The sequence below is a fragment of the Amphiprion ocellaris genome, chromosome 8 (assembly GCF_022539595.1).
Source record: "Amphiprion ocellaris isolate individual 3 ecotype Okinawa chromosome 8, ASM2253959v1, whole genome shotgun sequence".
NCBI classification, from domain to species: Eukaryota; Metazoa; Chordata; class Actinopteri; family Pomacentridae; genus Amphiprion; species Amphiprion ocellaris.
Window position 1 is genome coordinate 24186442 of NC_072773.1, and position 21619 is coordinate 24208060.

Here is a 21619-nt window from a genome sequence, read left to right on the forward strand (position 1 = left end):
GAATACAACACAATACACATGAAATCATCCTTTGTGGCCCTCTCTTTAATCCCCACAACCAAAAATGGATAACAAACTAGAAAAGTATTCTTTTCCTAATTTACTTAAATACAGAATCTCTGAGAACATTTTGCTTTTACAAATGTCCTGACAATGTTTTCACACACATTTTGCAAGTCATAATGACTGTCTCTTATTTCAGGCGCGCTACTTTTGAATTTATAATTGACTTTACATGGCAAAATGACTGAACCACAGCATCGTTGTAGCAGCATGGTTACTTCTTTAAATTACAGCTATTTGTGACAGGCATATTTTAAAATGATAGAAAACAGAGCTAAAAATATATACAATAATCTGCCATTTTTGACTCTTTTGTTGTTTTGGGATAAAACATATAGAAAAATATTAAAAAATAAAATTAAAATCACAAATAATTAAAAAACATCTAATGGCTACACCTTTGTTTATCCTAAACAAATAGCAAAAAACAACAAATGGTCAGAGTTAAGATGTTAGTCTATTTAGCAGTTTTGTTTGATAAATAGACAAGCTGATCAAAACCAATGTTCCCTCTAATTTTTCATGAGTGTGAGCAAACACACAAACTCCCTGAGCGTCCCTTGGACCACTGTGAGCAACATCAGACGTGTGCACTGTGGTCACACCAGCATCACATCCATTCAAGTTACATGGTTCATTAAAAGAATCAAATTACAGCATTTACATTTCTGTTAAAACACTTTGTCAGCAGGAGCCAGTTGAAGGTTGCAGTGATTTTAGTGACACTACAATGTATAAGAGTGAAGTTATTGAATATTTGTCTCTCTTTACTGTTGCAGCGGTTTTGCAAATTGCAGATGGACCCTGTTCACTCCATAGACACCAATGTTATTCCTGTAGCTTGAAAGACAGCTACTTTTGATAAAACTGGGCTTGTAGCACATTGCCTGCCTTGCAACAATGGGAAAGAGGCACCGTTTATGTTTTGACAACCTATATCTAACAAGTTATTGATGCTGGAAGTCTGAATCTGTGAATATCTTTCCAACTTTACTGAACTTGGGGTCACTACCACCTAAGGAGTGATATATTTAATTTTGAAAAAAGCATTTAGCCATACTTAAAGCTTTAAGTGCTTTATTAACACGGAACTAAAAATTTTGTATTGTTTTATTATCACAGGTTCTGTCTGAAAAGAGGTGGCATCATTTTAAACAGTGAAATCAAACTAACAAAATGTAATGACCAACCAGTGAGCAATACTGGATTCTGTAAAAACATAAACAACTTTTTAAAAATCTAAATCTTATCTTAACACAGTTAATGTATTAACTTATTTTTGTGAGTATGCATGTATTTATTGATTTATTTAGTACTGTTAACATATCAGAGTTCTGAGTGAATTTTTCTTAAGATAGGCAAAGGCCATTTATTGATTACATATAGGCTGTTAAATGTTTATTAAAAACTAAAAAACATTTAAAAAAAAAAAAAAAAAAAACAACTTAGGCATTTATTGAGTCACTAAAATACTGTAGAGTACAGACCACATCAGCATGATTATAAGCATCCTCTGGTAAATTAACAACCAGATACTGATGTCTCTCACCATATGGACTTCAGGAGATGACTGGGGGATGATAAACTGTGACCTACTGGTTGGGTTCTCTCTGTTCTCATGTTTCTTACATGTTTGTCCCCTGACAGCCGGGTCCTAATGTTTTTTGAGCAACACACCATACTATGACGTTTTTACAATGATGGTTCTACTATGGAACCAGTTTGACATGTTCAGGCGTTCTTTGTGTGAAAACTCAGAGATTTCAGGTATCAGAAGGTGGTTTTCAACTTTCTTTGTTAACTTTCTGCCTCAACTTTAAACTAAATTTCCTTGACTAACCCAGCCCTCTGGACTTCCAGTAAGCTGTGTTCCTATTGGCTGTCCAGGTGGCTGCTTGGTGTTATCAGGAACACCTGAGCAGCTCAGTGTCTTCCTGCTTTATTTGGCTGCAGCCAAACATTTCCTCTGCTTCACCAGTGAACCGGGTTTGGCTCCATTGCTTTAGCTTGTTCTTTAGGCGTTGGCTTGCAGCTTCCAGCAGTAAAATTGTCTTTAATGTGTTTCTTGGTGTGTTTTAGGGCTTTGTACTGGATAGTTGTCTTGGTAAATGTGGTTCTTTAGCCACAGTTAGCACATGGTGCTAATGTGTGCAGTGATTAGTGGATTTGGTGCAGCTGAGTTGTGTCTTTATCTTGGCTGTAGTGAGTCTTTAGAGGTTTTTGGTCAGACACATTCTGTATTCTTGTTTGTGAACCAAGGTTGGTTGTCCAGAAGGTAAGAATTCCTGTCCTGATTCTCTGTTCTCAGAGGTTCTCTGGTAGGCTGCAGGAGACTTTAGCGTTTGGGTTGTACTAGTTTGGTTTTTGTATGGTTTCATTTGGACGACTATCTTGAGGCCCCTCCATGTGGTTTAGTGAGGTTTTCTGCAACAGTTCTACAAAGCAACCTGCAGCAGAAGAGCCTTTGAGAGTTTTTAGGAAGTTCTGGAGACCAGACTTTAGAGCAGCAGAAACGTTTGTCAGCAGTTTGAGCAGGAGAAGGTGAGCTTCAGAATAGAAATGAGACGGAAACCTTCTTGACCCGTGTGGTGAGGTCCTGTACCAAGAGTTTGAGCAGGTTGTGAAGAGTCTGTAGTTCTTTGGTCTGAAAGCACAAGAAGAGTCGACTCATTAAAGGAGAAAACAGAAGATATTGTTGATTCTTCTGTCGCTCTGCAGTTTCCTTAGACTAAATATCAAGTTTATATTTTAAATGATTTACCATGTGAGCCCAAGAAGACTACAATAAACTCCCTCCATCCCCTGGGCATATTTTATTACCATGTTAAATCTTTTTTTTTTTTTTTTAAATGTTTTTGAGTTTTAATCATAGTTTTAGCATAGTTTTTTTTCTCTTTGCTTGTTTAGTTTTGTCATCTGTGTAAAAGGTGCTAAACAAATAAAGTTGAATTGATAAACTGAATAATTGACTAACTCATGATTGTGACAACAGAAGTATTTTCATTGTGATTTAAGGGTTTATTTCATTTTTAAGGTTGGGGTTAAAATCTTGACAGAAAAAGAAGATTAAAGAAATAAACTAAATAACAAAAAGCAATTAAATCAAAGGAAAAAAAAATAATAGAATAAAACTTTTCAAAAGTTTTATTAAAAAGATTTAAGAAATTTAAGATGTAATTTTCTAATTAAACGTTTAATGTTTTAATTAAATGTTTTGTCTTTTTAAAGGTTTAATAATCTAATTAAATGTTTTGCATTTTTAAAAATGTTTAATATTCTTATTTAATTGTATTTTTTAAGTGTTTAATTATGGAAAATATTTTATCTGTAATTTTTAATATTTGTATTTTAAAAATTTTGTTTAATTTCATAATGACATGTATTGTATCTTGTTGAATTATCTCATTCAATGTTTTCTGTTTAATAGAGTTAAACATTAAATACAATTAAATTATATTAAACAGACAAAACATTGTAATTAGAAAATTACATCTTAAAGACAATAAAACTTCAAATAGGAATTAAACAGAAAATACAATGAAGCCTTTAAAAAGAAAATTAAACATTAAAAGGTGGTAAAACATTTAAAAATAAAAACCTTAAAGATTTGATCGAAAAATTAAATATTGGGAAAGAAAAAAAAAATAGATAAGATAAAACATTTGAAAAAACAAACATTAAAAAGACAAAACATTTGAAAATCAAATCAGACATTAGAAAAGAATAAAAGGTGAGAAAAGAGCAAAACTAAACATTTAAGAAGAATCAAACTAAAGACAAAACATTTGAAAAGACACTTTAGAAGATCAAATTAAACAGAAGAGACAATAAAACGATGAAAAAGAGCAAAAAAAGAAAAAGGTCTTAAAGCGTTTTCTAGTCTGAAATGAAAACATCAAGTTGTTTCTTCAAACATTTCCTCTTTCTATGTTCTTGGTTTGATTGTGGACAGATTTACTAAGAACTCATTTCAGAAAACTGCTTTCCGGATAAAGTCTACTAGTAGTTGAAGGCATTTATCAAACTAATGTTACCTTCTGATCTCCACAAACTTTACTGTTCAGTGAAGAGAATCAAAGTTTGTTCAGGATTTCTAAAAAACCCACAGGTGAAGTTCTGAGTAGAACTCAGATGGATGGTCTAAATGTGAAATCAAGACTCATGGTCACAAGTTTTAAGGCTTCTGTTAACCAGAAAGTTCAAACTAACAGAGAAATACTGAGAAACTTTTAAAATTTCAGTCCTCAGGCTGTCTGAAGGTTCAAACTAACAGGGAACTACTCAAGAACTTTTAAGATTTCAGTCCTCAGACTGTGGAAAGGTTCAAACTAACAGAGAACTACTCAGGAACTTAGAAGATATCAGTCCTTGGACTGTCTGGAAGTTCAATCAAACAGAGAACTACTGTGGGACTTAGAAAATTTCAGCCCTCAGACTGTGTGAAAGCTCAGGTCCTGAGGACTTGGGAGGTCTGGAGGCTTGGAAAGTCTTGGAACTGAGGGTTCAACCCTCCAGCACAAAGGCCGAAGTCCAACCTCCTGAAAAAAACGGTCGAGTCGAGACTCAAGTTAAAAAAAAACTCGAAAACGACAAAAAATAGATGATAAATGCGCAAAAAAAAGAAGAATTAGTATCTGAGCGAATAGCTCAGGGGAAAAGTAGACAGACTACCAAGTGGAGGGTCGCAGGTTCAAGACCCGCCACCGGCAGTTTTCTTTCTTTGTCTTTGTCAGGATTTTGATAAAATTTAAGCAGTGTCTGGTCTTGAACCAGCGACCTGCAGCTCCACAGGCAAATCCTTAACTCACTGAGCTACAGATCAGATAAAAAGAAATAAATTCGTCGTCCCTTTGACATCGTAGTTGGCGAAGTGACCACATGGGTGGAGCCAAGGCGGAGTCTGGGTGGAGTCAGGGCGGAGAGTAGGCAGGGAGGTGGGTGGCGGCCTCCCCCCTCTACTCCCCCACCTCCCCCCCACCACCCACCACACCTTCCCCCGCCCGACGAGTTCTTCGAGTCTCCACGAGTTCTTCGAGGCTCCATGGGTTTTCCCGAGTTTCTGGAGTTTCCACCAGGTCAGAGGCAGAACAAGTTGTCATGAAGAGATGTTGAAGTCGGCCAGGATGGACTGACTTTTTACAGCGACTAGAAGGAAGACGACTAGAAGAGCAGGTCTTTAACCACCATCCATAAAATCCATGGAGTCGCTCCAGAGAAATGAAGGGAGGTCAACTTTTATCAACCTCCATCCAGATGTTCAACTTGATATCTTTACTTTGACATTTTTAGCACCACAAACCTTTAGTATCACACTTTATTATCATTTATTAGGACTTTAATGGAATCCACCAGCAAATTTAGTTTTTGTTGACAAACTTTATTCTTGTCGTCGTGGGACTGCAGTATTTAAAACTCTTCCTTCTATTTGACCTCATGTTTATTAGTTTTAGTGGAGAAACTTATTTTAATTGTCCATTAGTCTCTTAAAAACTAAATAATAAATTGGATTAGTCAAGAGCTTTAAATTTCTTTGTCATATTTTAAATATGACAAAAAAATATAAAAATAAAGCGTCTTGAGACAATTTGACCTGTAATTGGCGTTATATAAATAAAATTGAATTCAAACTGTATGTATCTTGTAATGGTGTAGTAATTCAGCCATGTATGTTGGAAAACACATTTTCTTTGTCCATTAATCTGCTGATTGTTTTCTCCACTAATTCATTTCTTGTTTTGGTTTATAAAATGTCAAACCCAAATATATTCAGTTTACTGTCATAAAAACCAAAAAGATTTACATTCATGATGCAGGAATCAGGCAGTTTTTCACTTTTTATCTTAGTTTAGTCAGAAAGATAGTTGATAATGTGTGAATTGTTGCAGCTTGTGAGCTGTAGAAAGTTTTAATCTTTGGGGCCAAGTGTCAAAAAATCCTTAGAAACAAACATCAGCAAAGTACTCAAAGATTTGAACATCATTTGCACGATAATGTCAAATTAAAGGACATTTATTTCCAATGTAAATGTGTGATATTCATCCTCTGGAGCTTTCTCTTCACATCGTCTTCCACCTGGACTGGTTTGGTCGGGAGCATGTGCAACAAACATTTGAAAAACTGCACTTTACCATCAATGAATGACACTGAAGTTTAATCTCTACATAAATGAGACTGAGTCTGGATGTGCTGCTCTGTCATTAACTCCTAAGTTTAGGGAAAGTTCAAACAAATGAGGACAGTTCAGATAAGACGTGAGAATGAGCTTATTTTCTAACAAACATCTCAGACTTTCTGAGCTTCAGCACCTCTAGCAAGATATTTTAACAAGCAACTCAAGAGATCCAGAAGTTGGAGAGAGTTAGCTTTAGCTTAGCCAAAGAACATGTGGGACGCTAACCTAGCAAACATTTCAGACTTTTCTCTGTGAATTCAGAAATAATTTACTATTTAATGACAGAGCTGCACATCTTAACTCAGTCTCATTAAAACAGACTCTAATTCAGTGTCATCCATCCATATTAAAGTGCAGTTACCCAAAATGTTTGTTGCATGAACTCCAACAAAACCTGTCCAGGTAGAAGGCCACTTTGACAAACAGGAAGTGGAAGATTCCAAGCAGATTTATAGAAGGGGGAACCGGACTGTACTAAGTGTGGTGGAGTATAGAGGGGTGTTTTATGGGTTTTTAAGGCTGATAATGATTATTAGTGAGACATTTGGAGTAGATATTCATTTGCAGTAAATGAAAGTATTTAAAATCTTGGAGTTAAACTTACAAGAACACAAACTTTAACAGAAAACGTTGATAAGTTTTTGTTTTGTTTACAGATGTTAAGTTAAAAGAGTTTTATTCGTGATGTATAACCAATCAAATCACTCCAGAAGACAGAGCGACCACAGGTAGATAAAGGTTCAGAGCCAAAGTAGCGCCATTTTTAAATGTATTTATTACCGTAAATCAGTAAAAAATAAAATACTGATAATCAGTAAATCAGTCAGCCCACAATTACTGCAATTCTACAATGTATGTCTCTTTCCTTTGACTTGTTATATGTACAATATACGATGTATATGATGGCGTTTTTTCATATCAAAGGCTATACTATGATGTTTTCTAAGAGACATACGATGCTACTCTGGTTGTTCTGGCCCTGGGCCCCTGCACCCCTCCTCTGTTGTTTTCTGGATTGTACTCAGCTGCATGCCTTCGTCCACCCGGCCTCCGTTGACTCGTCCCGCCTGCCGTCTCTGGAGCTGAAGCTGGACTGGAACAGACCAAAGTACAGTCCAATCACGATGCCAGCTGCCTCTCAAAAGGCTCCTTCATCTGGCAGGTGGCAGCACTTCTTCTGAGGGGAAGCTAAGCTGGCCCGGCAGAACTTTGGAGATGTGTTCCAGTGGTTGGTGGATGTGTGGGGAGATAGAGAGGGACCTTTGACTTGTTCAGAAAGGAAAACAGGGAACCCATTGGTAGTTTTAGTTTAGGGTGCTACTGCGGTGTGTTTTTGGGTTTTAAGAGGTGAACAGGAAGAGTTTTTTTTTTTGTATTGATTATCTTTTACTTTGTTCCTGGTTGGAATGCCCATCAATGTCAACATGAAGTTCACTTTTAGTTCTGTTTATTTATTTTTATTTTACTAACACCCATTTGTTTTTAACCCCCTCACATGTTGTGTTGTTGTAAACTTACTCTTTCAAATAAATTCTCGTCTAACCCTCTGGAAACCAGCGTTTGGACTGTTTTTGTGTTGCTCCTCACCTACTGACAGCTGTGGACTAAAGGCTATACTCTGACGTTTTTAGAGCGACATGCTATACTATGACGTTTGTTGGGCGACATGCTATACTATAGGCTTTTTTAATTGACATATTACTGTGACTTTTTTTTTGTTTTAGTTTGTTTTTTTAGCAACATAAGAATTTGAACAGTTTTAAAAGTTACTATACTTTTACTTGTGCAATGAAATTATTATTCTATGGCATTTTTTAGATGACATATTATACTCTGATGTTTTCTTGAATTACATACTATTTTGAAAATATACTGCACTATGACATTTTTTGAACCACATATACATGACAATTTTAGGCAACATCCTATCATTTTGCGCTTTTTGAACCACATAATAATCTATGTTTTGTTTTTTTTCTTGCCAACATGCTGTACTATGAACTACAGGCCATACTATGTTATTCTTGAGTAAAGCATACTATACTTTGACATTTTCTGAACTACATCCTATACTTTGGCGTTATACACAGAGTGCTTTGGTTACATGTTGATTTATAATCTAGATTTTTTTCTGTTTTGTTTTTTGACAGGATTACCACAGACCTGACCGTGAACACTGTCGACACCCACCTGAGGGAGACGCTGCCTAAGATCTCAAGGCTGCTTGGTCGTGGTCTTTCTGGCACGTACTCTGCCAAGATGAGCCGGGAAGTTTAACACTGATGGAATGACACAGGTCTAAGCCGACAAACTTCCAATTCCTCCTCAACCCATAGTCTCTGGGAAACCTACATGGAGTAAGAAAAGTAGACAGAGAAGTAATTAAGTCTGTACACAACATATTAAAAAGAAATCATGCTAATAAATTAAGTACAAAGAACCGAATTCGCCAATATACTGGAGACCAGAGCTATTTAATTTGATAAGTATAACCGTGTTTAGTAACATTTCAATTATTTGAGAGCAGTCCTAAAGAACTGCCTGTAATCCCAATCATAAAATGGGTTTGGAGGAAGAACATAGATGGTAATCTGGATATACATGAGTTAAGCTTTATAACTACTATTGGTAGTATTGGTGGTAGTAATAGCAATGTGACTACTACTAGTAGTAGTGGTAGTACATTACTGCTGCTGATACTGGCACTGCTACTACAACTTGTAATACTATTACAAATGCTGATACTACTTCTACGACTCTAACAGCTGTTTATACTACTACTGTTGCTTGTACTTTTAGTATTACTATTACTGCTTGTACAACTATACTACAGCTACTATTAATCGTCTGGTATTTGGTTGTCAAGCTGCTAGCTCGCCTTAGCGTTTTGCTAGTGGCTAACTAGTTAGCTCTCATAGACTGGAAGCTCTCAATAAGATTTCATAATGAAAAAAGAGCCAAAAACTATTCTTACCTATGAAAAGTCATTCCAAGTTTCCTTGTCTCAATCGTACGATGCAGTGTGCAATTGTATGCAGCACAGTGAGCCAGCATACTTGTTCCCGTTTTCACGCTGTCTACATCAACGGAATGCACTGAAACTCTGCCCCCACTAGCTTAGCCTCGCCGTAGCACGCAGCTCAAAGGGGCGTGTCCTATCCACTGATTCATATCTATGAGAACAACAGTGGCTGCACATAAGGACGTCTGACCTTGATTAGCTGCGTAAATATGGAAGCAAATCACTCATCAGATTCTGAATTTCAAAAGCTGCTGAATTTCTTACTTTGAATTTTTTTGCATCAAAATTACGTATGTGAATTTTTTTATGCCTGAATTTAGCTCATCAAAATTCTAAAAACCAGTTAAAAATTCAATGTCTTCAAAATTCGCCATCAAAAAAATTCAATGTCTTCAAAATTCGCCATCAAAAAAATTCGATGTGTTCAAAATTCACCATCAAAAAATTCAATGTTCAAAATTCGCCATCAAAAAATTCAATGTTAAAAAATTTGCTGTCAAAAAATTCGTCAACCACGGCTACCAGCATGAACCACGGTGCTTCAGTGAGTGTATTAATCCTTTTTGTCCTGTATGTGGATTGTTTTTGTGAGAGTCAGTAAGCTGTAATGCATGCCGTTAGCTGCGCTAGCACAGCGTTGGCCGCGCTTACAACGCTAGCACAGCACTAGCACAGCGTTAGCCGCGCTAATACAGCGCTAGCCGCGCTAACCGCGCTAATACAGCGCTAGCCGCGCTAGCACAGTAGTAAGGTCACACTGACAGCACGTTTTGCAGCTGGGTAGTTGAGTAACAATTTTATAAACGCACAAATGGGTGGAAGTGTGATTTATGCCCCCGAAAATGCAGTTAAGTCACAGAGCAGTGTCAAGAAACTGGTTACCTAGCAAACTGAATTAGTCGAGGTAACACTGTTTATTATGTGTATTTTCTGCTCAAGTTAATGTCCTGGTTTGTTTAATTTTAAATTACTCCTGATCTTGAAAGGTTTTAAACTGTGCAGTCAAAGTAGTTACAAATGTGAGCGAATAGCTTGAAATGAACTGCCCTAGACTGCTCTGTTCATAGCCGACCATTCTTTCACAGCATGCTATATCGAGTTATTGTGCAATGATAGTGATAAATGCGGCCCATTTTCTCAACTGTTTCCTGTTTAGTATGCGTACCCTAGATTGTTTCGATAATTTGTTGTAGCCATTTATTTAATCAATTTTAATCCACTCCATAGCAACACTGTCTGAACTGACCAGTCTGGTGAAATTCTGGACTGGATGGGAGACTCTACCAAGAACTCTCTCCGCTGAAGTAGTGAATGGCAGATACCCCACAGCCACCACCTGATATGAGACCTTACATTCCCAGGACGTTACAAGGACTACACATGATTTAAGACTGACATCCTGGCCTGTATTTGCACTTGCCAGTCAAGATATGTTATGTGTTGTTCTCTAGTTAGTTTTACTTGACTGACAAAACTAAGTGCACTTTTGGATTCCCTCCCCGACCTGTTCTTCCAACTCACCTGACAGGTTATCTGGCTCAAGTATGCGTGTTTCTGCCATACATTTAAAGTATCTGAAGTTAAGAATATTTCTGGTGAACAATACATGCAATCACGGCATTAAAGCAGGAGTTAAAAATGAACTGGACTGTACTGACTTCATTTTCTCACTGGTGAATGGAATGAAAATCTGTTGCAATATTACAAAACAGCAGCCAATCAATCAATCAATAAATCAATAAATAAATAAATACACACACACTTTATACTGTATGCCAAATACTGTCAGAGCAAAAAGTTTTTTTAAATTGCCCGTCACTGTCAACCTACTTCAACAGGCATTTTTTTGCACATTGAAATTTGAGGTTGTTTGAATGACACTATCTCAGAACAATGATGAAGAATCTATAATACTGAACAAGTAGATCAAGTAATCTCAGATTATGGGCGAGTTGAAATATGAAAAAAATGAAGTGGTCTATGAAAAGTCCAGTCTTTGAAACCTGACATGTTGTTTTGTGTAATTTCTTTGTAAATTAGCCCTGCATCCAGTCATTACCATGACATTGGCAGAATGGAACCTTGACTACATATATCGCTCTGGAGATAGTGGCATTTTTCCAATGGCAAATTTTCATGCTTTGACAGATACAGTGGTGGAAAAAAGTTTTCAGGCACCTTTAAAATTTTCCACAATCTCAAATATTATCGTGAAATATTTGTTGGAAAATCTTTGGGTTTCAAAGGGTGTGACTGCATTAGACAGACACAAATTTTTTTACATGAATAAAACTAAATTCTACCAAAATGACCCAATACTTAAAATTTCCTATTTTTAAGGAACCAATCAATTTAAAGTTTTTATTGGCTTTTTTAGGATTTGTTTCGTATTATGGCTGTGACTGAACTAAGAGAAATTGCATTTGAAGACCTCAGAGGGATTCTTAATGCAATATTTCACAAATGTATGAGGTGTCTAAAAACTTTTTTTCCACCGCTGTATTTAATAGCAGTCTGATATGCTTATGTTAGCAAGACAAATAAATGAAAATTTCAGGCTTTTATCTTGAATTATTCTTGATATTATATATATATATATCCTCAAATTTCAATGTGAGAAAAAAAATACTGAAGCTAGGTCTATGGTCCACTTAAAAAAATCTAAAAGTATTTGACATACTCAGCTAACATTTCACAGACACCATTATCTATACATGGGACAGACATATTAAGTTCCAGTAAGTTGTACAGGTGCTCTGGGGATGTGACCATTCTTTGCCGCCCAGCTGCTCCTCTCTGAGTGCACAGTTGCAATGTACTGATTCTTTTCTTTTTCTGAGCTGATAAGATGGTGTAGCTGTGTCAGTGCATTTAAAATAGCTGGGCAAACTTCTACTTGGTTAGATAAATCATTTAAAAACAGAAGTTCTTGTGTGCAAGTGAACTCTAAGAAGTCCAGATCCAGAGGCATGCGTCCGAGAATATGCTCCAAACGAGAACGAAGTCTCACATAAAGATGATTTAACAATAGTTCCTAGAACAGAGATAAACAAAGTTATATAATGCAAACCACCAACGGGATAAATGACTTAACCTGACTGAAAGACTAGACTGCCTCATTAGACATTTCTTTTCGAACAAATTAAAGGAGGGTACACATACTAAACAGGAAACAGTTGAAAAAATGGGCTGCATTTATCACTATCATTGCACAAAAACTCTTGATATAGCATGCTGTGAAAGAATGGTCGGCTATGAACAGAGCAGTCTAGGGCAGTTCATTTCAAGCTATTCGCTCACAGTTGTAACTACTTTGACTGCACAGTTTAAAACCTTTCAAGATCAGGAGTAATTTAAAATTAAACAAACCAGGACATTAACTTGAGCAGAAAACACACATAATAAACAAAGTGTTACCTAGACTAATTCAGTTTGCTAGGTGACCAGTTTCTTGACACTGTTCTGTGACTTAACTGCATTTTCGGGCGCATAAATCACACTTCCACCCATTTGTGCGTTTATAAAATTGTTACTCAACTACCCAGCTGCAAAACGTGCTGTCAGTGTGACCTTATTACTGTGCTAGCGCGGCTAGCGCTGTATTAGCGCGGCTAACGCTGTGCTAGCGCTGTGCTAGCGTTGTAAGCGCGGCTATCGCTGTGCTAGCGTTGTAAGCGCGGCCAACGCTGTGCTAGCGCAGCTAACGGCATGCATTACAGCTTACTGACTCTCACAAAAACAAACCACATACAGGACAAAAAGGATTAATACACTCACTGAAGCACCGTGGCTCATGCTGGTAGCCGTGGTTGACCCCGGTCTTGTGAGGTGAACCGTCTGCGTCACATGACCGGAGGAGCGCCACGTGAATGGGTGGGCGTTGGTTCGATTTTGGCCAGGATCGATTGTTTAGCCTGAGTCCCCCGGATGTGAACAGCGAATTTTTTGACAGCGAATTTTTTAACATTGAATTTTTTGACGGCGAATTTTGAACATTGAATTTTTTGATGGCGAATTTTGAACATTGAGTTTTTTGATGGTGAATTTTGAAGACATTGAATTTTTAACTGGTTTTTAGAATTTTGATGAGCTAAATTCAGGCATAAAAAATTCACATACGTAATTCCATCCATTATCTATACACCGCTTAATCCTCACTAGGGTCGCGGGGGGGGGCTGGAGCCTATCCCAGCTGACTCGGGCGTAGGCAGGGGACACCCTAGACAGGTCGCCAGTCTGTCGCAGGGCCACATACAAAGACAAACAAGCACTCACACATTCACACCTACGGGCAATTTAGAATAATCAATGAACCTCAGCATATTTTTGGACTGTGGGAGGAAGCCGGAGTACCCGGAGAAAACCCACGCATGCACAGGGAGAACATGCAAACTCCATGCAGAAAGATCCCGGGAAAGCCGGGACGCGAACCAGGGACCTTCTTGCTGCAAGGCGATAGTGCTAACCACTACGACACTGTGCAGCCCACATACGTAATTTTGATGCAAAAAAAATTCAAAGTAAGAAATTCAGCAGCTTTTAAAATTCAGAATCTGATGAGTCTGATTTGCTTAAATACCATTATATACAGTCTATGATAAATACTTATGTGAATCGCATCATTGGCTGCAGCAGCCAGTCACTGGTCACTCACTGACTCACATTGAAAAATAGCACAGAATGAATTGTTACGTGTTTATTTTATTTACAATTTAGTTTGGATTTTTTTTTTGTGCGCAGGGCAGATTTTCTGTGTGCGGAGACTGTGTCAGCAGTGCGCAATTGCGCACGCGCGCAGCTTAGAGGGAACAGTGATCAAAACCGTTGATAGTTTTGACTAGCTGAGTTTTTTGTTAATTACTGGTGTGGAAGTAGAAATTTAAACTTCAATACTATCCTAAAGGAAAGGTTTAACACATATAGCATTTACTTTAAAATGTGAATAACTGATCTAATTCTTTAATCCTACAATGCTGTATGCAGATAAATATTTTTCAAAAATTAACTCGGAAACCGGGACAAGGAGAAGAAGAAGAAGAAGAAGAGCGGAACTCTGAGAGGCAGAGTGGAAGTCAAGACAAGGAGCAGAGGTTCATTTTAAAGTGACCCTGGTAAGATTTCTGTCATATAGTTTTCCAAGCACTGAAGGACAAAAAGGCCTGTAGTCACTTTAGCTTTAGGGGAGAGGATTTTATTTTTTCAGCTTATCTGTGCTGTAATTTAAATGTAATAACCACAGTGTTAATCATTACTTTTGTCATGTTCTGGGAGTTTACTTTTCCAATCTACACTGCAGTAAGAAGTACTTCAACTTGTGAATTAGTCATTAAACATCTGGCTGTACAGCAGCACGTTGACGATTAGAGAGTAGATTTACTGTTTTCTCCAGTTTAACTTCAGCGACTCGGAACAACACAGAACCTTAACTTTACTGTTTTAATCACATTTAGGTTTTCTAAACATCACATTAATGTGAATCAGCATCTCCACTGACAGTTTTATTAACTAAATGTACCACATTACAGTAACACAACACACTTCAGCTGTTTACATGAAACAACACAAACATCATTAGCTTAATGCTATGTTAGCTTTAATCAGGCTCCAACTGAGCAGCTAGCTCGGTTAGCATCGCTATTTGACATTAAAGCTAATATTTACTGGATGCTAACTCTGTTCTCTGGTCAATACACACAGAAATAAACTCCATCAACATCTGGAGTGCATGGCACACATGATATCTGACACTAAAGTTGCATATAAAGTGCATTAAAACTGGCAACAATAAGAAAATAAACATTAACTTACTGAACTATCAGAGTCCTTTCAGTGTCTGCTGGTAGAATCAGCCAAAGGTAGAAAACTGGTTAAAAGGCAGAGAAACTGTCTGTGGAAAACGTTCTTCTACTTCCCCGATAATTAAATCAACAGTTATATCAAAATTAATCCAAACGAGGAGAACACAGTTTAAGGTGAATGAGCATCTAGGCTGCCTGACCTGTCAATCACTCCAGACCAGGCTGTCAGTCAAGTAACCATGCCCCATGACTTCGCAAAACCTTAGCGCTCTATATAAAATTCAGTATTAATTTATTTTTAAGAACAGCCACCTGATCTCTCATTTTCACCATGAAAACTAACGAAAAAAAAATCCTGAGCCATAGAAAATCAGTGTATCGAATTTTAGTTTTTCTTGTGTAGAACTGGAGTCTATGGAGCCAGAGCTTTTTGGAGCCAGCCCCTTGAGGACGGTGTGATATTGCAAGTTTTTGACATCTCCGTGTAGGTTTCATTTTTCAGCCAGGCACTACGTCCATTTTTAATGTCTGTGGTTTTTAAGCAGCGGAGTGAATCATCTTACCGCAACACAATCTTTACTTTGCTTCCCGCTAGCTTACGTTGTGCGTCTTGACGTCAGAGCGGGGAGGGAGGGCGCACCGCGGGGTGGACGGCACTCGGAGGAGGGGTGTTGCTCGCTGAACGTCTGTGTCAGCTCCAACAGTTTGCTATCACCCGTGTAAGTGTGAAATATATTTGTAGTTTAGTTTTTTGCGGTTGTTTTCCCGTCAGTTTGTGCGTGTGTGCGGTGTGTTTTGAGTCTCTGTCGGAGTGTCGGTGTGGATATTTCATCGTATTAGCAGCTCTGTACAATGACACACTAACGGGACTGTCAACATGAGTCCGTTAACACACTGCTGCTGCTCACTGACACTGACAGCCACCGAACTAACATTTTTACGATATTTTTAAGCTATTTTCATTTTGTTTCGTGTCATTTCACCACATATACACTAGCAAGTGTGATAATACTTTATTTCTACAGGGCGTAAAGTACGTTTTGTGTTACTCAAATGGGAATTTTTGGACTCATCTTTCGTAACGGTCGTTCTATTTCATGTCCTGTGGTGTCCTGTCAGTGTTGATTTGCGGGCGTTTTGATGAGGCACTTTAATAAGAACGTAATTAAAATGTTGTATTTTGTGGTTATGTACAGCAAGTTTATTATATTGCTTGTTAAGTAAGGAATGAACAACAAAAGCTTTTTAAATGCTGGAAATTTGCTTGTGGGTTTTGGAACCAAGTAGAAGTGGTGAGTAGCATTCTATTTCAGGTTTATTCGTGAAACTTTTTATCTACTGTAACACTGATGTTCATGTGCCTCATCATTAGCTGTCAGTTGCATAAGTTTTAATAAACCCACAGCAGGGTTTATTTTACCCTCAGCTGGCTAATGCAGACTGACAAGCTAAAGATATTTCAGGGCCTGATAAGGATGGATATTGGAAGCCTCATTACATCTGAAGCCTAGAATTCTTCACAGTGGGGCATTTTTTCTGCAGCCTATTATTATCAGTGTCTAGGAGACTGACTGACTGAGACACACACACGCACACGCACACGCACACGCACACACACACACACACACACACACACACACACACACACACACACACACACACACACACACACACACCCCAAACAGGCTAGTCAGACAGGCAGGCAGAGGCTACAATGTGCCAAGGATGCATTTAGTCGATTACAGTTTCCATCTCACTTTTTCAGTTGTTTTTTTTTTTTCAAAGACCTGAGGGCCTGATGTAGCAGGTTGTCACCTCCTCTGCGACGAAGCAAGTCCACTCCAGCTTCACTACAATGGACTGAAGGTTTGTTTTCATCCACTTACTCTACTCATCCATTCTGATAACTGTTTCCATCTCTGCGGAGAGAAGGGTCCGCTATGACATGCTGTATCCCACTATCTGTTCAGCATACTCTGCTAAGTGGCTGAGAGCTTGGCTGCCCCTTCAGGGCACTGCTAACACAGCCATTCATGTCTCACTCTGATGGTCAGACCACCATGATGACGCTGCCCTCCTCCTCCTCCTCCTCCTCCTCCTCCTCCTCCTCCTCCTGTTCCTGCTGCACTCACGTTGTGTCTTCCCTGTTGGGAGCTGAGCTTAGAACTGAGACTCACTGTACGAGTGTAACGTGTTTTTGTGTATGTATTCGTGCGCATGATACCCACACAATAGAACACTATGGCTTCTAAAGATGGAGTTGCCTCCTCCTCTGGTTTGCGCTCAGCTTCACGTAACACTTAAGCATAGGATGTGGCGAAGATGTGCTTATGCTAGATCAGATCTCAATACTGTCATAGCATGCTGTGGAGTTGTCTGACTGATGGTGGGTTTGATTAGTTGTGTACAGAAAGCTTGAATTTCTTACAGCAAAGCTGCAGACATTGGCATGACATGAACTTGACTGTCATAAAGTTATGCATATGATAGTTTTTATTTACTCACCATTTTAGTAGAGACGGCTGTTGAAAAGACTTGAGATGTTTTGATAGGAAAAGGAGGCAAAGGGCTGTGTATCAAAAAGCTTTTCTTGAAACTGCCAGAAATATTGTTGGTTACTTGTGAATGACATCATGTCTCTTGTATACAGACTTCGATTGCGTTATTTTTTCTTCCCCTGTAAATGGAACAGGGTATGTTTCTTTTTGGATATCTGCAATTTCAAATTCGGTCTTATCACTAACACAGTGATGTGCTTTAGTGAAATAACTTCCTGTCGAGCAAAAAGTGATTTTTCTGCATGCAGTTAACGCATCCAAACCATTGCTGTTGGTTACATCAGTGCCATTTCTGTCTACAATCAGTGTGAAACTCACCCTGAAACAATTTTTATGGTGAGCTTGTTTAAATAAGTTTCAGTCCTTCTGGTTGTTTTAATTTTTTCCGTAATCCAACATCAAGCATATTAGGCCTTAAATCGGACTCTAAATTGTCCATGAATTGAACAGTCTGTAGGGATGTGTTATCCCTGTGATAAACTGGCTCTGTGTTCAGGTTAATTCCAACATCTCACCCTGTATGTGCGGCAACAATGAGCCATGCAAAGGCTTCAAGGATAAGGGTGATAGTTTAGATTGATGGATGATTTACATGGTGTTGCAGAATATTTTGGCTGCATTTAAAATTCATGAAACTAATTGTGAGATTTTTTTAAAAGTCAGTGCTTGGTTGCAAGACTGAATGTGGAGTGACGAGATGATTTCCAGAAATTAAATAACATTTAGATTTAATTAAAAAAGAGTATATTGTAGTTAGAATTGCTATAAGAGAGATTTCTCCTACATACTGTACTTTATGTTTAGTGCTACAGTTTACAAAGGGAGTTTGACAGATATAGTATGCTACTAGCCTATATTCAAATGATCATAAAATAACATTATGGTTCTTAGACTGCTGTTTTCTGTTGTGGTGTAGTTATGCATGTGTTTGGATAGGCCTGCTGGTGCGTGTGCGTGGCTGTGCACAATGTTTGTATGCCTCAGCCACCTCCAGGGATAATGGGAGTCTCTGGTTATTTTGGGGGTCGAGAGCTGAAAATTTTGGGAACCCCTGCTTCAGTGCCTAATGGTTGGTTTCCGCCCTCTGCTGCAGATGAAAACAGGATATGTTTGGTAGAGACAGAGACATGCTCCAAAGGTTCAATTACTGGCAGCGATACAACACCTCCAGCAATATGTGCCAGCAGAAAGGTGGTGAGTGATAATGTCTTTGTTGAAGCATCATTCTGGTTGGTGAGTGTATTACAAGAGGCAGTATAGCAGCGCTGCAACTAAGTCATTATTGTCATCCTTTAAACTGCTGATTAGTTTCTTGATTAGGCAGTCAATTGTTTTCATTATAAAATCCTCAAAAATAGGAAGCTGGTTATTAAAATTATTGGGAGCCCAAAATGAAGTCTTCATATGTCTTGTTTTGTTGAAGAAACTGTCTACAACACCCGGATATTTTGCTTACAGTGACGTAAATCAACAACAATGAGGAGATTATTTTTCCTAAAGAGCAAAAATGATTAACTGTTGAACTTGGTGATTTATTTTATGCCGACTCATAAAACTGATCAAGTCATCATTGCTTCTTCACTGCATTTGTCTGTTGGAACACTAATACTCTACTGAATAATGTTTATTGGCTTTATGTAACCGCGGTCAGTATCGGTGTGATGAAACTTCATGACAATAGATGCCCCATCCTCTCATGTCCATTTTGTAAAGTTGTGTTTTGCGGCTCTAAGTTTCTTTGTCCTTTTTCCTAAACAGATGCAGCAAAAATGATTAGTAAGGGATTCAAAAGGATTCAGATAATCCCCTTTTTCAGGCCTGTGGAGTCTAAACAATCTCAGCATCATTTGGGTAGTGATTTGGCTCTATTCTCTCAACCACAGGTCCAGCCTGTGTTGAGTGTTGCATCTCAGAGAGGAAACATTGTTTTTTCCTCTTTCTCTCTTTCACACACAAACACACTCCTCCACTTTCACCCTCTTTCTCCTCCACCATCACAGACTTTCTCTTTGAAAACCCACCGGGTAGCAGAGGTGTCATAGTGCACCATTAATGCTTTAACTATGGACAGACTGGGTTTATTCTCTCCAGTAGGACTAACTCCCACACTTCCAGAGTGAAGGTGAAATTCCTTTATAAAGGCTGTGGTTTCTAGTGGCAACGAGCTGCCTGCTTCCCTCTGGTCCCTTCCTGTTTGAAGACAGAGCGAGAAAAGAGGCAGAGGTCACACAGCGTCACAAGAGTTTGCACTTTAAAACAGGGCTGAGGTTCTTGTTTTAGCGTTCAAGGATAGGTTCTTATATTTTAAATCTGTCTTAAAACATTAGTGAAGTGTCCATATAAACATTGACAAAAGGTTGGCTTGCTGTAATTGTTTCTCCTGTTCATACTGGCTATTCAGAGATCCTTTCCTAATGTGCTTTCGGTGTAACTGATGGAGAACAAAATCCACAGTGCCCATGGGGATGAGGCTTGTGCACTCTGAGTTGACAAATCAAGTGTACATGTTGCAAAGTTAGGCTTTTTAGTATTAATTTTTCTCAGAGTGCCTTACACACTGTTTCCCTGTTAAGCAGCAGTGCAGTAACAGTAGCAAAATGAGAGAAATTTCATCCAAAAAATGTTATTGCTTTAGATGGTACCCATTTGATTTGTCTGAACTGGATTACGTACTTCTCATTTTAGCTTTAGATAAACTTTTGAATTCATTGCTGCATGATTCGGACCAGCATTATGCTTTATAGACATTGCTTTCTGCAGGCAACTGCCAAATTTTTGTTTGCATCCACTTGTGTTGGATGGCACACACTAGAAGAGTACATGTTGAAGCTTGGAGGTCAGGAGAAATATTAGCTTTTAAATTAAATCTACTACCTGAGTGTAGTCTGATATTACTGACCCACAACAGGCATGCTCAGGCGAGTATCATGCTCAGAGTAAAAGCTCCAAGAGCAGAGCTTGGATGTGCTGATCCTCCACTAACCCCACTAGTGAGCTAGAGGGGTGTCTGGTTACCTGAGTTATTTAAATAAGTGACGATGTGCATGATTTATATCTGACTGCGTAAAGTTGTTCTCACCTGCTGGCACCAAAATGAGTCAGATGCCCTATGGCCTGGTGACCTGGCAGGTTGCTCTCTTCAGTTGGACAAAGTTTGCAATGACCCTGACACGCATTCCCCTCCTCATTGCTCATGGCTGTGCATCTTTAACACAGCCTCTGGTCTGAGATTACAGCTGGTGAGTAGGTGGTTTCCAGCCTGTTGACAGTTGATGATGCTCTGCCAGAGCTGGTGGAATATGAGCCATGTTGGCCAAGTTGGAGGCCTGACTACTGTTAAACACCCATCAGGTTAGTAAGTGAAGGACACTTTCAAAGCCTTGAAATATTTTTACATATTCTGCTCATTTGTCTTCCTGTCCAGTGCAAACTCCCTGATGAGAACATCAGTCCTACTGGGAAACAACAAGGAAATGACGTCCTCAGAACCTTCACTGGTTGTACATGTTCAGTGTACACTGAGCGTTGTTGTAGTTGTAGTCAACATGGATCAGTATCAGTGCCTTGCATGTTGTGAATTATTCATTGGGGTTCTTGCTGTGGTGTTGAGAACAGATGCGGAGATTTCCTTTAAACAAAGCTTCCCTAGTTAACGTACAGTCTTGTCCACCCTAATGTTTAACATGCAACCTGATGATGGGTCACAGCCAGTTGTCAGTCATGTGTCACACCACTGCTTTGCTGCCTAGATTTATTCACTGGCTTACACCTCTGTACAACCTATACTTCAGATGTATGTGATATATTTACAGCCATGTACAACCACAAACGATCAACATAACAGTTATTCTTTGTTACTTTGTAGTTGTAGCTTCCCACCTCACTAAATGTCTTAGGTACTCTTGGATGACTCAGACTTGCTTCACACCCAATATGCCACCTGTTGTGTATCTTGTTCCCTTTGAGACTGTGTGACTGTTTGTGTGTGTTTTTATTTAACATGTTT

The 21619-nt window shown here is 38.5% G+C and overlaps 1 protein-coding gene and 1 long non-coding RNA gene across 7 annotated transcripts in view; one reads left to right on the forward strand and one right to left on the reverse strand.

The window, feature by feature from the left end:
- Positions 1–290: 290 nt before the first annotated feature.
- Positions 291–9511, reverse strand: LOC129349454 (uncharacterized). Of its 2 annotated transcripts, none has more exons than XR_008602468.1 (3): positions 9210–9509; positions 8426–8583; positions 291–2707 (listed from the first exon to the last, which is right to left on the reverse strand). It is a non-coding gene; the product is annotated as an uncharacterized LOC129349454 (long non-coding RNA). The 2 variants fall into 2 exon arrangements; XR_008602469.1 differs by lacking the exon at positions 291–2707 and adding an exon at positions 6902–7495 and having other exon boundaries at positions 9210–9511.
- A 6181-nt stretch (positions 9512–15692) lies between these two features.
- Positions 15693–21619, forward strand: part of tmcc1a (transmembrane and coiled-coil domain family 1a) — a 50820-nt gene continuing 44893 nt past the window's right edge. The window contains exons 1-2 of one of the 5 annotated variants that reach the window (XM_023273135.3): positions 15693–15774; positions 16841–16921. The gene's annotated coding sequence lies outside the window, so the exon portion shown is untranslated. Of the gene's footprint in view, positions 15775–16824; positions 16922–21619 lie in introns of those variants that run through there. The other 4 variants (XM_055012876.1, XM_055012877.1, XM_055012878.1 and 1 more) reach the window with 4 other exon arrangements.